At 41.4% G+C, this 15,139-nt stretch overlaps 1 pseudogene; it reads left to right on the top strand.

Moving 5' to 3' along the window:
• Positions 1-1,320: 1,320 nt before the first annotated feature.
• The window catches only part of LOC115429854 (VPS10 domain-containing receptor SorCS1-like), a 59,652-nt pseudogene continuing 45,833 nt past the window's right edge, over positions 1,321-15,139 (top strand).

The raw sequence follows: 15,139 nt of genomic DNA, 5'->3' as shown, positions 1-15,139 counted from the left end.
CCTACATATCCCCATGATTTTTGTAAATTGTTTTATTTATGTTCATTTGTATTACTGTATTGTTATCCTCATGAGAGTTTGTATTTTTTCACAAGTTCAGCAAAACAACAAACAAAAAAACCAAGTATTTACCTGTCGGCCATTTTTTATGACTCACTACGGCAGCCTCACGAGGACAAACCACTGTTGTACGAGTCAAATTATGTCAAAGTACAGAGACTTTAGCTTCAAGGAGGAGCTTTCTATTGATCAGAAGTGCTTTGGACAGTCCTGTGCCTACTTTGGGTTTCTTTCACAGCTCAGAGCAGATCCAGCTGACTAACATTCGGATCTAAATCTGAGGGAAACTGAACGGTGCAGAGGAATGGCGGCTCTATGCCAACAATGAGACCTTTGAGTTTACCGAACCGAGTGGTTTGTCCTAGCGAGGCTACCGTAGCGAGCCGTAAAAGATGGCCGACAGAGATTAATGCTTGTACGCATGCGCGACTCAAATCGTCCTTTGACAACATCTTCCAAAATGACGGCTGTAAATTGGACGATTTAATGCCGGAAAGAATATGTTTGACCGACTTCAGCTAACTTTGCTCAGTGTTAGTTCGTATATGTTCTGCCATTACAGGCCTTTATAGCGCATTACGGTTATGTTAATGACACTCACGATCTATGCTAATGACGCTAACAATCTGCTAATGATGCTAACTATCTATGCTAATGATGCTAACCATCAAAGCTAATATGTATGAATGTCCTCATTAGCATGACAGTAGTGGTTCACACCTTATGAACGGTCCTGTTAGCGTATTAATTAATAATGGCGCCACATATTACACGTACATGCATTTGTGTCAGATTAAAGAGGCGTCTGTCTCTTTGTTTTGTATAGTTTCACTCATAACATTTCACCTGTTACATGACTTAGGCTTAAGGGTTTAGACTAGCTCTAAATGTAAAGTGTCGTGAGATAACTTTTGGTATGGCTTAATGTTATATGAATAAAATTTGATTGTTAATGATAATAATGATGATGATGATGATGATACTACTATTACTACTACTAGCAATATATATAATAGTGATGATAATAATGAAATAATAACGAGAAAAAGCTCGGAGAGCACAGACCTTCGCCAAGGCAAATCAGTACCCCCCCCCCCCCCCATCACCACCAAAATTTAATCATTTGTTCCTTGTGCCAATATCAACATTTCTTGAAATTTTCATCCAAATCCGTCCATAACTTTTTAGTTATCTTGCACATAGACAGACAGACAGACCAACGCTGGCAAGAACATAACCTCCTTGGCGGAGGTAATAATAATGACCCACAGACCCCACACCCACCAGTGGGATCTCGTGTTCATTCTGAGACTAAATGGGGTTGTTCTTTTCATCAAGGTGCGTTTGTGTGACATCAGTCCGTCATCATGTGTCCCAGTGACTTCGCCCCCTGTGCAGTGCCTTATGGGTGTTTGTGGTCCCTGTGTGGTTTCAGATCATGTTGCTGACTGACCCGGAGGTGGAGAGCAGTCTGTTGATCAGCTCCGACGAAGGCGCCACCACCAGAAGTACCGCCTCAGCTTCTACATCCTCAGCCTGTTGTTCCACCCAGCAGGAGGACTGGATCCTGGCCTATAGCCACGAGCAGAAGGTGAGATGGAGGCCAGAGGGGAGGGGGGGGGGCGCTCGGTGTGTTCAGCGGTATCAGAGGGAGCTGTGTGTTCAATCCCATCAGCCACTGCAGTGTGGTGTGAGTGGGATGAACACTGTTACTGTTACACAACAACCAGTTCATCAAGTTCATCTGGTCCAGTTGGAAAAGCACAGATTATATCATCCAGGTTCTAAGATTAGTGTTTATGAAAGATACCGGGAAAGGACCGGACAGATCAGACCCAAAAATCACACCACACAAAGGGTAGAGTTAATATTACACATGTCACAGAGTTAAAACTGGAATTATCTATACACATATGAATGTTACACAGAGAATTACAGTTATTTCTATCTAATGAAGATGGCTACATATACATCTGGGTGGGATTCTTCTGGACAAATCTGGCTTTTCTGACCTGAAAATGAGGCTCATGCAATAATCATGCAAATCTGCTTTTTTGGGGGGAAAGGAGGAGGAGGGGGTTTGTATTGGTGAACATAATGACCGCTCACCGGTGCCTCTGATTCATGTCTTCATGTCACTCTGCAATTAGTCTGTTCGTTTGAAGGTTATCTGATGTGGTCTAAGATTTTGGATGTGTGGTAGAGATGCAACGGTCCGTCCTGACTGGGACAGTCTGCCCTTATGGACCTGGACAGTCTGCCATTATGGACCGGGACAGTCCGCCCTTATGGACCTGGACAGTCCGCCCTTATGGACCGGGACAGTCTGCCCTATGGACTGGGGGTTTTTGGTTTAGCAGTTGATTTTGCGTTGGTGCTTTAGTAGAGCTTTACAGACCACAGTGTCCAGACAGGTGAATGGGAACTGTCTTTGTCTCTCTCTCTCTCTCTTTCTCTCTCTCTCTCTCTCTTTCTTGACATGCATGTGAGTCCAGGAAGCCCCGCCCCTCAGTGACAGACAGCGGACAGAGAAGCTGCTTTAGACTCAAAACACATACAACACCGTGACACGCTATTACATGGAAATGCATACGGTAGATAACCGTGGTGTTTTTAGACTGACGTTTTCTTTTCCATCCCTACGAAAAACAGAAGTTTATTTATTTAAAAAAATTTTAAAAATCCTTTTTTTCAACCAGGCAAAAGAGCAGGGGCTCAAGCCCGCTTTGGATGGTGCAGGTGTGTTTTTATACGACTGTATACGATAAAGGAATAAGATAGGGTTCTGTTGTCCAGAACATGAAGGGTTCTGTTGTCCAGAACATGAAGCGTTCTTTTATTCAGTACAGTCATGCAATTTGTTCCTACTGTGAAATTCAGTTTTTGCTGACAAGCAATATAAAAATATAATTTTGGGGAAAAAAAAATGTTCTCTTTAGGCACAAAACACGAACTGACACTGAACCAAAACCGAGCCAAAACCCTGGCCCAAATGGTGTTACGGACCGTACCATGGGTACCTGTACCAGTGCACCCCTAGTAGGTGCACCGTATATTTTCCTGCACCTATAACACGTATTGTTCTATTCTACAGTCCAATCCAACTTTATTTGTAAAGCACTTTAAAACAACTGCAGTGGACCAAAGTGCTGTACAGAAGAATAAATAAACCCAAATAAAAGAAAAAATACAAGAATAGATTAACAAACCATCCAATTAAAAACAACAAAATAAATAAAGATAATAAGAACAATAAACCACTACCAAATAAAACAATAGAATAAAGATAGTACCTTCAAACATCTCACATGGTTTCAAAAGTCAAGGATGGGTTTGAAGAAGGGATTTAAAAACAGACAGAGGAGGTGTGTCTGATATGGAGAGGCAGATGGTTCCATAGTTTAGGAGCTGCTGCAGCAAAGGCACACTCAGCCCTGAACTGGTGCGGAGTTTAGGGTACACTCAATTACACAATACAGTTATTTATATCTACTTTTTTTTATTAGTATCAGATTAGCAGGGGTTTTTTTTTGTTTTTTTTTACAGTTTATGTTTTTATTGCCAAATAAAACAGATTCCATTTTGTTATTGTAATACCTTATTATTATTATTTACTCTGTTATTACAAATGTTAAATAATAATTTCTTTTCATTTTAAAGGTTCAGGTTTGGACATTGAAGTTGACAAACACAAGATCAAATACAAAGAATAACACAACTCTAGTCCCTGATTTTAATTTGGTGCATAAATGAAAATAGAGAACATTTTAATCTTATTCAATAAAAACCACGTGTTATTTCTTTATTCATTTATGTGGTTTTAAATGTGCGCAGCTCCTTGACTGATCGATAAACTTTATATTGTAGGAGTTCATCCACTGCCATCAGAACAACACAATCTGTACAAAGTCACACAATAGTCATAGATTAGAGTCTGTAGACTTTATCACTTACTTACTGGAGTTAGTCTAATCTAATCTAAATGTATCTAATTTAATCCAATCAAACTGTATCTAAATCAATCTAATCTAAATGTCATTTATCCATCCATCCATTTTCTTCCGCTTTATCCGGGGCCGGGTCACGGGGTAACAGTCTAAGCAGGGATGCCCAGACTTCCCTCTCCCCAGACTCCTCCTCCAGCTCTTCCGGGGGGACCCCGAGGCGTTCCCAGGCCAGCCGAGAGACGTAGTCTCTCCAGCGTGTCCTGGGTCTTCCCCGAGGTCTCCTCCCGGCGGGACATGCCCTGAACACCTCCCAGGGAGGCGTCCAGGCATCCGAAACAGATGCCCGAGCCACCTCAGCTGGCCCCTCTCGACGCGGAATTAATTAAATTAATCTCATTTAATCAAATCTAAATTATTCTAATTTAATCTAAATTAATCCAATCAAATTGTGTCTAATTTAATCTAATCAAATCATATCTGCATTAATCAAATCTAAATGAATCTAATGTAATGTAAATTAATCTGTATTAATCTATTTGCTCAACATTAAAATACATGTGATTAAAACATAAACGTCCAGTAAACATACCAGTGAAATGTGTGTGTTTGAACTGACAGTGTAATGTTTCTGTGCTAAATACGGTCATTATACATAAATTAAACAAATAGATGCCTGGTATGTAGGTGTATGTGATCCAGTTGAATCATCTCCAACACCGTCTGACAGTCAGAGGTGCTGGTCCAGTGTGTTCTTAATTAAACCACAGCCTTATTAACACGTGTGAAGGAACTTAGGTCATAGTAGTGATGAAAAACCACTGCAGTAATGGAACACGCTAACGCTAAACCACTGCTACATGCTCTGAATTAACACTCCTGGCATTAACTGAAAGTCGGTTTGTCGATGCGTCGACGTCTGTGGCACACGTCGACGTTACTTTGGAGGAGTCGACTAGTCGTGTGTTATTCTCTCTCTCCCTTCCATCACCTGACAGCGCATGAGCTGTCATTTAGCGCATGTCGATACTGTCATCTTTCTACATGAGAACATGGAGCGCAAGGTAGTGTGTGGATCAGCAGACCCAGGTCAGGTTGGTGTGAGGTCCAAAGAATGTCACGTTATTTGTGGGGCGGGTCAATAATTCCACAAAGCGGGTTGAAAAAAAAAAAAAACCTGACGTGCATCACTAGCACGAGGCCAAGACTGAAGGAAGAAGACGACTCAGAGGAGGAACTAAAGTGACTGTGATCTAGAAAATGTTCAGCGAACTATGTAAGCACGACCAACACTGAATAATAACTGAATGGATTGAATGATTGTAATGCGCACATAATTTAGTCCCACTGTAGCCTAATGTCAGTGCGTATTTTTAATCACATTTTTCAAAATCATGAAGAGTGGAAAGAGTTCTGTAAAGTGGTGAGTGTGTGTGGTGGGGGGGTGGGGGGTGGAGATACGTCTCATTTATTTTTTCTTCCGTCATTCCAAAAATGTTCACACAATGAAAAATACGTTCTGCATCTGGTTTCATCATTTCTTTGTCTCCCAACCACTTCCATGTGTGCGTAATTACCCATCCAAACCGATTGCTCCTCCTTTAGGGACGTGTTAAATATGGACGCAGTTTCTATGAGCAAAAGCTTTTGGGTTTAATAAATCACTTTGCGTGTGCTAAATTAATATATTTCCATTTTCTCCTCCCACAGCACTCGCACAATTGCGTGTAAACGCCCCATATTTCATATTCATTGTATCAAATGTACTAAGTGGATGTGGACGCACTATTTTGCTCCTTTGAAAGACACAACCCTTAGTGCGCACTGTTAGTAAATCGGTTTAGACATTTTTTGCATGTGCAGTGACTTTGCACACATTTTAATACACGCAAACCTTTAGTAGATCCGGCCCTCAGTGTGTTTGGAATATTCTGTTCATTTATTTCATGAAGACAATGCGCTCTTTTCTCTAACGTGCTTGGCGTCTTTTCTGCTGCCGTCTTAACTTTTTCCCACTTTATGTTGTTCACTTTCATTTGAAAAAAATCCAGGTGCTAGCCTGTGTTTAGTTTTGGTTAAATGTTTGAGGAGGACTGTTGATGCTTGTGTCTTAGTTTTTTATTCTGTTCTTAACTGTACATTGTTAATGTTCCAGTGAACGTTAGTACAAGTTGCTCATTGTTGATCACTGTGTGTCTGTTGTTCCTCCGCTGTCAATGTGATGATGTCATCATATGACAAGTCGACTCGACTTCGAATTTATTGACAAATAAGTCGATCTGAAAAAATCTGAAGTCACTGATGCCCTAATATATACATATACGTATGCAGTGTAATATTTACATGTCATAAATTCATCCAGTGGGAGGAACTGGACTGGTTTTGGCCCAGGGGCTGTATGTTTGACCCCCCCCCCCCCCCCCCCAGCTCTATATAGATATAAATAAATGTGTGGAACGGCTGTAGCTGATGTATGTGTGTGTGCAGGAGTGGAGGACAGATGCAGATGTCTTCTTAAACTGAAGGACAGTTACTGATCAGACAGCGGTGGACACGTGTGGAACATTAGACGGACGGGTTGGGTCTACTTCCAATGCACACTGCACCTCACCCTTCACAACGCAATGGAAATACAATTAGAAAATGAACGAATGTAAACAAACGTGTTCCATTTGTGTTATCGGTTAATAAATGAGTGTTACCCAGAGCACGCACCGCTGCCCTGTGTCAGATGGAAAAATAAACTCTAACTAACTTTCACACCTCATTAAACTCCAGCTGTAAACGGATTAGTCTGGGCTGTGTCAGAGGATATACCGGTGTGTGTTTGGAGACGGACGGGACCATAGGCAGTGAATGTACGGCCCTGTCCAGGTGTTCTTAGATACAATTTGATTGGATTATTTAGATTAAATTAGAATAATTTAGATTCGATTAAATTCGGTTAATTTACAATTTGATTAGAGATTAAATTAGATTAATTTAGATACAATTGATTGGATTAATTTAGATTAAATTAGAATAATTTAGATTTGATTAAATTAGATAATTTAGATACAGTTTGATTGGATTAGTTTAGATCAATTAGAAAATTTAAATTCGATTAAATGACATTAATTTAGATAAAATTAGATTGATTTAGATACAGTTTGATTGGATTAAATTAGATACATTTAGATTAGATTAGACTAACTCCAGTAATAAGTGATAAAGTCTACAGACTCTAATCTATGACTATTGTGACTTTGTACAGATTGTGTTGTTCTGACGGCAGTGGATGAACTCCTACAATATAAAGTTTATCGATCAGTCAAGGAGCTGCGCACATTTAAAACCACATAAATGAATAAAGAAATAACACGTGGTTTTTATTGAATAAGATTAAAATGTTCTTTATTTTCATATATGCACCAAATTATAAAATCAGGGACTAGAGTTGTGTTATTCTTTGTATTTGATCTTGTGTTTGTCAACTTCAATGTCCAAACCTGAACCTTTAAAATGAAAAGAAAATTATTATTTAACATTTGTAATAACAGAGTAAATAATAAAGAATTACAATAATAAACTAGAATCTGTTTTATTTGGCAATGAAATAAACTGTAAAAAAAAAATGTTAATCTGATACTAATATCAAAAGTAGTATATAAATAATTGTATTGTGTAATTGAGTGTACCCTAAACTCCGCACCAGTTCAGGGCTGAGCGTGTGTTGTGTGCGTGTGCGTGTGTGTGTGTTGTGTGTGTGTGTGTGTGTGTGAGAGAGAGAACAAACCCCTTTGACACTCACCTGTTGTCGTTGTTTCACAGCTCTACAGCTCGGTGGAGTTCGGGCGGAGGTGGCAGTTGGTGCATGAGCGGGTGGCGCCCAACCGCTTCTATTGGTGAGTTGAAAGAAAGGCTTCCACCCATTGGACAGTTTAGGGCAGTGTTTTCAACCTTGGGGTCGGGACCCCATGGGGTCGCCTTGAATTCAAATGGGGTCGCCTGAAATTTCTAGTAATTGATAAAATAAAAATAAAACTTACTAATAAAAAATATATGATGAGTTGACAGAGACAATCACAATACATTAAAGACATGACAAACTGTGAAGCTGAAACTGAAGCACTGTGGTTCTGTTTCTGTGGTTCTGTTTCTCAAATGTTCATTGTGGTCAGTTTCAGATGCTCCTCTGAAATGAACCTGGATTTGAAACAGAGGATAGAAAACTATTACAGGATCAAAACCTAATTAATTTTAGCAACAAAAAAGAAAAGGCTCCATTTGAATGTCTGGGGTCACCAGAAATTTGTGATGTTAAAATGGGGTCAGGAGCCAAAAAAAGGTTGGAACCACTGGTTTAGGGGGAGGGGGTGGAGACACTGGGACAGACAAACAAACAGACAAACCCCGATGAAAACATGACCTCTGCCGTCCTTGGCGGAGGTAATAAACACCTGATTTACAACATGTCTTTACAGTTTGGTTTGATGTTGTTGTTTTTCTGACAGCCCACTACCACAGGTGTTACCACAGGTGTTACCACAGATGTTACCACAGGTTTTTCCGCAGATGTTACCAAATATGTTACCACAGATGTTACCACAGATGTTACCATAGATGTTACCAAAGGTGTTACCAAAGGTGTTACCACAGGTGTTACCACAGGTGTTACCGCAGATGTTACCAAATATGTTACCACAGATGTTACCAAAGGTGTTACCATGGATATTACCACGGATGTTACCATGTATGTTACGACAGGTGTTACCACAGTTGTTACCACAGATATTACCACAGTTATTCCCACAGTTGTTCCCACAGATGTTACCACAGGTTTTACCTCCGATGTTACCACAGATGTTACCACAGGTGTTACCACAGATGTTACCATAGATGTTACCACAAGTGTTACCACAGGTGTTACCGCAGATGTTACCAAATATGTTACCACAGATGTTACCAAAGGTGTTACCATGGATATTACCACAGATGTTACCATGTATGTTACGACAGGTCTTACCACAGATGTTACCACAGTTGTTACCACAGGTGACCTCAGATGTTACTGCAGTTGTTCCCACAGATGTTACCCCAGTTGTTACCACAGATATTACCACAGATGTTACCACAGTTATTCCCACAGATGTTACCAGGTTACCACAGATGTTACCATAGGTGTTACCTCAGATGTTACAGCAGATGTTACTGCAGTTGTTACCCCAGTTGTTACCACAGATGTTACCCCAGTTGTTACCACAGATGTTACTGCAGTTGTTACCGCAGATGTTACTAGATGTTACCACAGATGTTACCTCAGATGTTACTGCAGATGTTACTGCAGTTGTTACCCCAGTTGTTACCACAGATGTTACCCCAGTTTTTACCACAGATGTTACTGCAGTTGTTACCACAGATGTTACTACAGGTGTTACCACAGATGTTACCGCAGATGTTACTGCAGTTGTTCCCGCAGATGTTACAGCAGATGTTACCACAGATGTTACAGCAGATGTTACCACAGATGTTACCACAGTTGTTACCACAGATGGTTAACGCAGATGTACGCAGATGTTAGTGTAGATGTTACCCACAGTTGTGTACCGCAGATGTTACCGCAGATGTTACCGCAGGTTTTACCGCAGATGTTACCACAGTTGTTACTGCAGTTGTTACTGCAGATGTTACCACAGATGTTACCCGCAGATGTTACTACAGGTGTTACCACAGATGTTACTGGAAGGTGTTACCACAGATGTTACCACAGATGTTACTGCGGTTGTTACCGCAGATGTTACCACAGATGTTACCACAGTTGTTACCGCAGATGTTACCCGCATGTGTTACCCGCAGTTGTTACCACAGATCTTACCACAGTTGTTACCAGAGTTGTTAGCGCAGATGTACGCAGATGTTACCACAGTTGTTACCGCAGATGTTACCACAGTTTGTTACCGCAGATGTTGCCGCTGTTGTTACCGCAGATGTTACCTGCAGATGTTACCACAGTTGTTACCACAGATGTTACCGCAGATGCTTGCCACAGATGTTACCGCAGGTGTTACCGCCAGATGTACCACAGATGTTACCGCAGATGTTACCCACAGATGTTACTGCAGATGTTGCCACAGGTGTTACCGCAGTGTTACCGCAGATGTTGCCACAGGTGTTACCACAGTTGTTACCACAGATGTTACCCGCAGATGTTGCCACAGTTGTTACCGACGGTTTGTTACGCTAGATGTTGCCACAGATGTTACCGCAGATGTTACCACAGGTGTTACCTGCAGTTGTTACTGCGGATGTTACCACAGTTATTACCGCAGATGTTACCCCAGTAGTTACCGCAAGGTGTTACTGCAGATGTTACCACAGGTGTTACTGCGGATGTTACCACCGTTGTTACCCGCAGATGTTTACCACAGGTGTTACTGCAGATGTTACCACAGGTGTTACCACAGGTGTTACCACAGGTGTTACCACAGGTGTTAGAATGTTGTGGACTTAATGTGGACCCCACCAGCAGAGGTTCATGGTGTTGCCTTGAGCCTTTATTCCACATACTAATGCTCATTATTGGACAGATATTCCCAGTTCAGTTTCTTCCTGTAAGCAGACCTTTGGTGAGTCTTTCCAAACCCACCTGTATAAATGTAGGCCTGTCTGTGATGGCAGTGGACAGAAGCAGAAAAGCCTTAACCCAGTTTGTTCAGATCAGCGGTGCTGCCGGGTCCACACAGGTGTGTCGGACTGCGCACACTAACTAACACAGAACAAAAAGCTTTCACCTCCACACACCGGAGGGAAAGTGTCAGCTTAGTAACGAGCTGGGCGTCCAGAGTGAAGGCAGCCTGGAGGAGCTGTCAGAGTTCTATTCTGGGATGGAGGAGCAGTAATGAGGCTGCACAGGAATGGACTGTCTGCAGAACACCAGGACCGACCCAGGCTGGTAATGAGAAACAGAACCCCGAACAGGAAGAAACAGAACCCCTGAACAGGAAGAAACAGAACCCCGAACAGGAAGAAACAACCCTGAACAGGAAGAAACAAGAAACTCAACCAAACGCCCTCTCAAGAAGGCCGTTTCATTCACAGATCCACCGTGTGTCCATCAGTCTGTGTCCAATAGTCTGTGGACCCATTGAATCCAGGTGTTTCTTTTCTAACAGGGGTCTGGGATCCAAAACCATAAGGACTAACCCAAACGAACCAATGCACTGATATCTATCCCATAATATAAACTCTATTCTGACATTAGTCCTTATTGTTTTTGATCCCAGACCCATGTTAGAAAAGAAACACCTAGATTCACGGGTCCATAGACTGTTGGACACAGACTGACGGACACATATAGTGTAATACTGTTTAAGAATTTATTACGTTTAATGTTTGATAATTATTAGACAAATATTGACAGTGAAGTATGTGTTTTCATACGTGTGTGTGTGTGTGTGTGTGTGTATGTGTTCATACATGTGCTGCAGTAGATGTCTCCACCTGTGCAGATGTTCCTCACACTCATCTTTGTTCCTTTCAGGTCCTAAACTGGGTTTGGACAAAGAACCAGGTTAATTCCCTGGAAACCAGCATCTCAGAAGGACGTGAGTAACTGGAGCTGAGTGGTGTGTGTGTGTGTGTGTGTGTGTGAGAGTTAACGTCAAAGACACTAGAGTAAAAACCATCAGATAAACCCAGGGGTGGAGTCAGAGTTAACGTCCACTCAGCCAAAGCCCATCTCTGTTGATCACTCATGTGGGGGGGGGGCGACACATATTGGCAGAGGCTAACGTCTGGAGACAGGCTCTGCGCTTTGAAGGCAAAGAAAGCAATTGGCCTCTGCGCGCATCTGTCTAACCCCTCACACCGAGACCACTTTACTGACAACCAGTAAATGTAGGAATCCAGAGGACTCCAGTGGGCTGTAGGTGAAGGCTGCCTACTCTTCATTGGCTAATACCATCACTAATACTGCTGTGTGGGTTTTGTGTGTGTGTGTGTGTGTGTGTGCGTTCGTTTGTGCTTGTGTGTGTGTGTGTGTGTGTGGGGTGGGTGTGTGCGCAGAAGCGCTGGTATGTCACCCTGCCGCCTGCAGAACTGCACCGACGCCAACAAGGCCAACCTTCCCTGGCTACATTGACCCCAATTCTCTGGTGTGCAGGACGAGTATGTGTTTATCCAGGTGGGTATGGTCCAGGTACATCAGAGGGTCAGTTGGGGGTGGGAGGGGGGGCATTTTCAAGGGTCATTCTTTACAAATGAGCTGAATGTGTGTATAGTCTGAAAGGATGATTCATTCTGCTGTTTTCATTTTGCTCTCAGTGTTTTCAGGGTTCCGACTGCAGGGAGACCAATAGATTATGTATCTGCCAGAGAGACGTGTTTCACACCAATGAAGCTGCCAGTACACCGTTACCTAAGGTAAAAAGAAAAAACACTTAACTTTGAAGACACCCAAGTACCACTTACCTAAGTTAAAAAAAAAAATCTCTTAACTTATGAAGACACCCAAGTACACCTCACCTAGGTAAAAAACAAAACAAAACAAAAACAGTTAACTTATGAAATGGCCCAAGTACACCTTACCTAAGATAAAAACACTAAACAATAATATACATATAATATATATACAAATATATTTATGTTATATTTTAGTCGATGAAGAATGATTTCATGTTTGAATTTTTTTTTTTTTTTTTAATTTTACAAGTGTTTTTTTTTTTTTTATATTTTATAAATTTTCAACAGCCCAGTATTTACAGTATATAATATTATGTATAAACAGAAATAGAGCAATGTGTGCATCAGTTAGTGAGTCCTTTGGTTTTACTGTTTAATTGATCAGAGGTTCAGATGCAGTTCTGCTGTAAATGAATGTGGGTCATTTGGACCCAAATATGGACGCTCTCTGGGTAATAAAACAGAAACTACAGTTACATCACATCTTCAACATTTAAATGTCATGATGTCAATAACATGTGTTTTAGCTTACCGGCTGACAGGCCGTAAGCTATTGTTGTCATGCGGCATCTGTCGTCGTCTGTCGTCCGTTACAAAAAATTTCAATCTTCTTCTCCGAAACTACAATTCCGATTGACTTCAAACTTGTACACAGCTTCTTTACAATGATGGTTGACAAAAGTTAGTGAAATTATTTGGATCCGGATCTGATTCTGGCATTTGGTGCGACTTTGAAAAATTTCCCCATTATAAGACAGAGGAAGTGGATCGATGCAATAACTCAGTAAATATAAATGATATCCAGTGTAAATTTCTACAGTCCAGCCCTGATGGGGAGATGACCAAAACATAATGTCCACATGCTGATCAGGATCTTCTTCTGGATCCGGGAACTTACAGAAAATTTAACATGGGCTCTTTGGGGAAAAAATTTCAGTCGTGCTTTTTCTCCGAAACTCCAGTTCTGATGACTTCAAAACTTGTATAACAGCTTCTGTATGATGATGTCAACACAAGGATAGAAATTATTTCAATCTGGATCTGATTCTGGATTTGGTGCCACTTTGAAAAATTTTCCCATTATAACAGATAGGAAGTGGATTGATACAATAAATAAGTATCAATGATATCAATTGGAATTTGAATTTTTTACAGATCTGATTGGAATATGACCAAAACATGGGCTATTTCTGTAATAGAATAAATACACAGAACTGGGTGATAATAAATGGCATCTGGGATACATTCCCAAAGCTTTTACTTTGGCCAGTAGATGCAGGGCCATTGGCCCTATTTTTACTTTTTCTTCTAATTTCTATATTTTTCTGTCAAAGGACGTTCCTTTGGTTAAAAGTCAAACCTAATGTTCTAGTTCCTCATCAAAGGCTCCTTCAACTCTGACTCAAACACCTGACTTTCAACTGTTCGCTTCAACAGTGCCATGTTCAGGTTCATTGATGATGTCACTTCCTGTATCTGTAAAAGTTGTTGACTCCTGGTCCAGTTTGGGCCAAGACCACCTCTGCTGCTGGTCCACAGCCTGGTTCCTTCTGGATCAGGGGTCTGGGTTTGGATCTAATAGAACACCCAGTAGGTGGGTGTGAAGGTACCCCTGAAGGAACAGCTCACCTCCTGAAGGCCTGTTTCAAAGACCAGACTGTAGAAGGAACAGCTGACCTCCTGAAGACCTGGTTCAGAGAACAGACTGTAGAACAGTGGAACCATCTACATTTCAAAGCAGGTGTTGGTTAGTGCTCGTCCCTCTTCCACTGTTAAACCTAAACTTACACTAACACACAGACGTGTCCCCGTCTCTGTGGGACACTGGTTTATTTATGGGTAAATCAAGGCTGGGAGGAACTCCTACAGCGTTTCCACTATTGTTATTCTGCGCTGCAGCAGCGTGTGCACACGGCCCTGGTGGGCACGTCCCACTGACAATTAGACATGTTTTATTCAATGAAGCCGTGGGCGCCGGTGGGTGTGGGCTGAGTTCAGGAACAGGCAGAGGGAGATGGAGCACCGACGCACAGACGCACAAACGCAGACGCACAAATGCAGACGCACAAACACACATTAAATACAACAAAAAACCTGCCCTTAGAGGGGTTACAACTACCACAGCTGGACTTTCAAAGAGGAAAAATATATGTAGTAAACCTGGCCATGTGACCTATAACCCCCCCCAGGATTTCCATATAAGGAGGTGTATATTATTCCCATGCCAATTTACCTTGGATGCACCTGCATGGGTCTGTGATGTATGAGGGTTAAAACACATTTGTTTTGAATCGTCACAGATACTGCTGATTTTTCAGATGCAAATTAAAGTTTTTAAATGAAAATGACAAATCAGATGGTTTTTACAACGGATTTATTTTAATAATAATAGTTTGTATTTCTATTTCAAATTTCTAGAAAGGTTGTCATGTCTGTTCAAATAAATATCTGTATTCTGTCTAGTTTAAGTCTTTGGAAAAAAACACAGAATGAACTAAAGCCTCCATTGTTGCCCTGATAATGAATCCTCACCCAGAACCCTGTTCCTAAGCCTAACCCTGTTTAAACCTGAACCCTGTTCCTAACCCAGAACCCTGTTCCTAACCTGAACCCTGTTCGAAACCCAGAACCCTGTCCCTAATCTGAACCCAAACCCAAACCTTGTTCTTAACCCTAACTCTGTTCCTAACTCTAAC

Source organism: Sphaeramia orbicularis, chromosome 1, assembly GCF_902148855.1.
Source record: "Sphaeramia orbicularis chromosome 1, fSphaOr1.1, whole genome shotgun sequence".
NCBI lineage: Eukaryota > Metazoa > Chordata > Actinopteri > Kurtiformes > Apogonidae > Sphaeramia > Sphaeramia orbicularis.
Note: the sequence above shows the minus strand (reverse complement) of the source record. Positions and strands in the feature narration are given on the sequence as shown.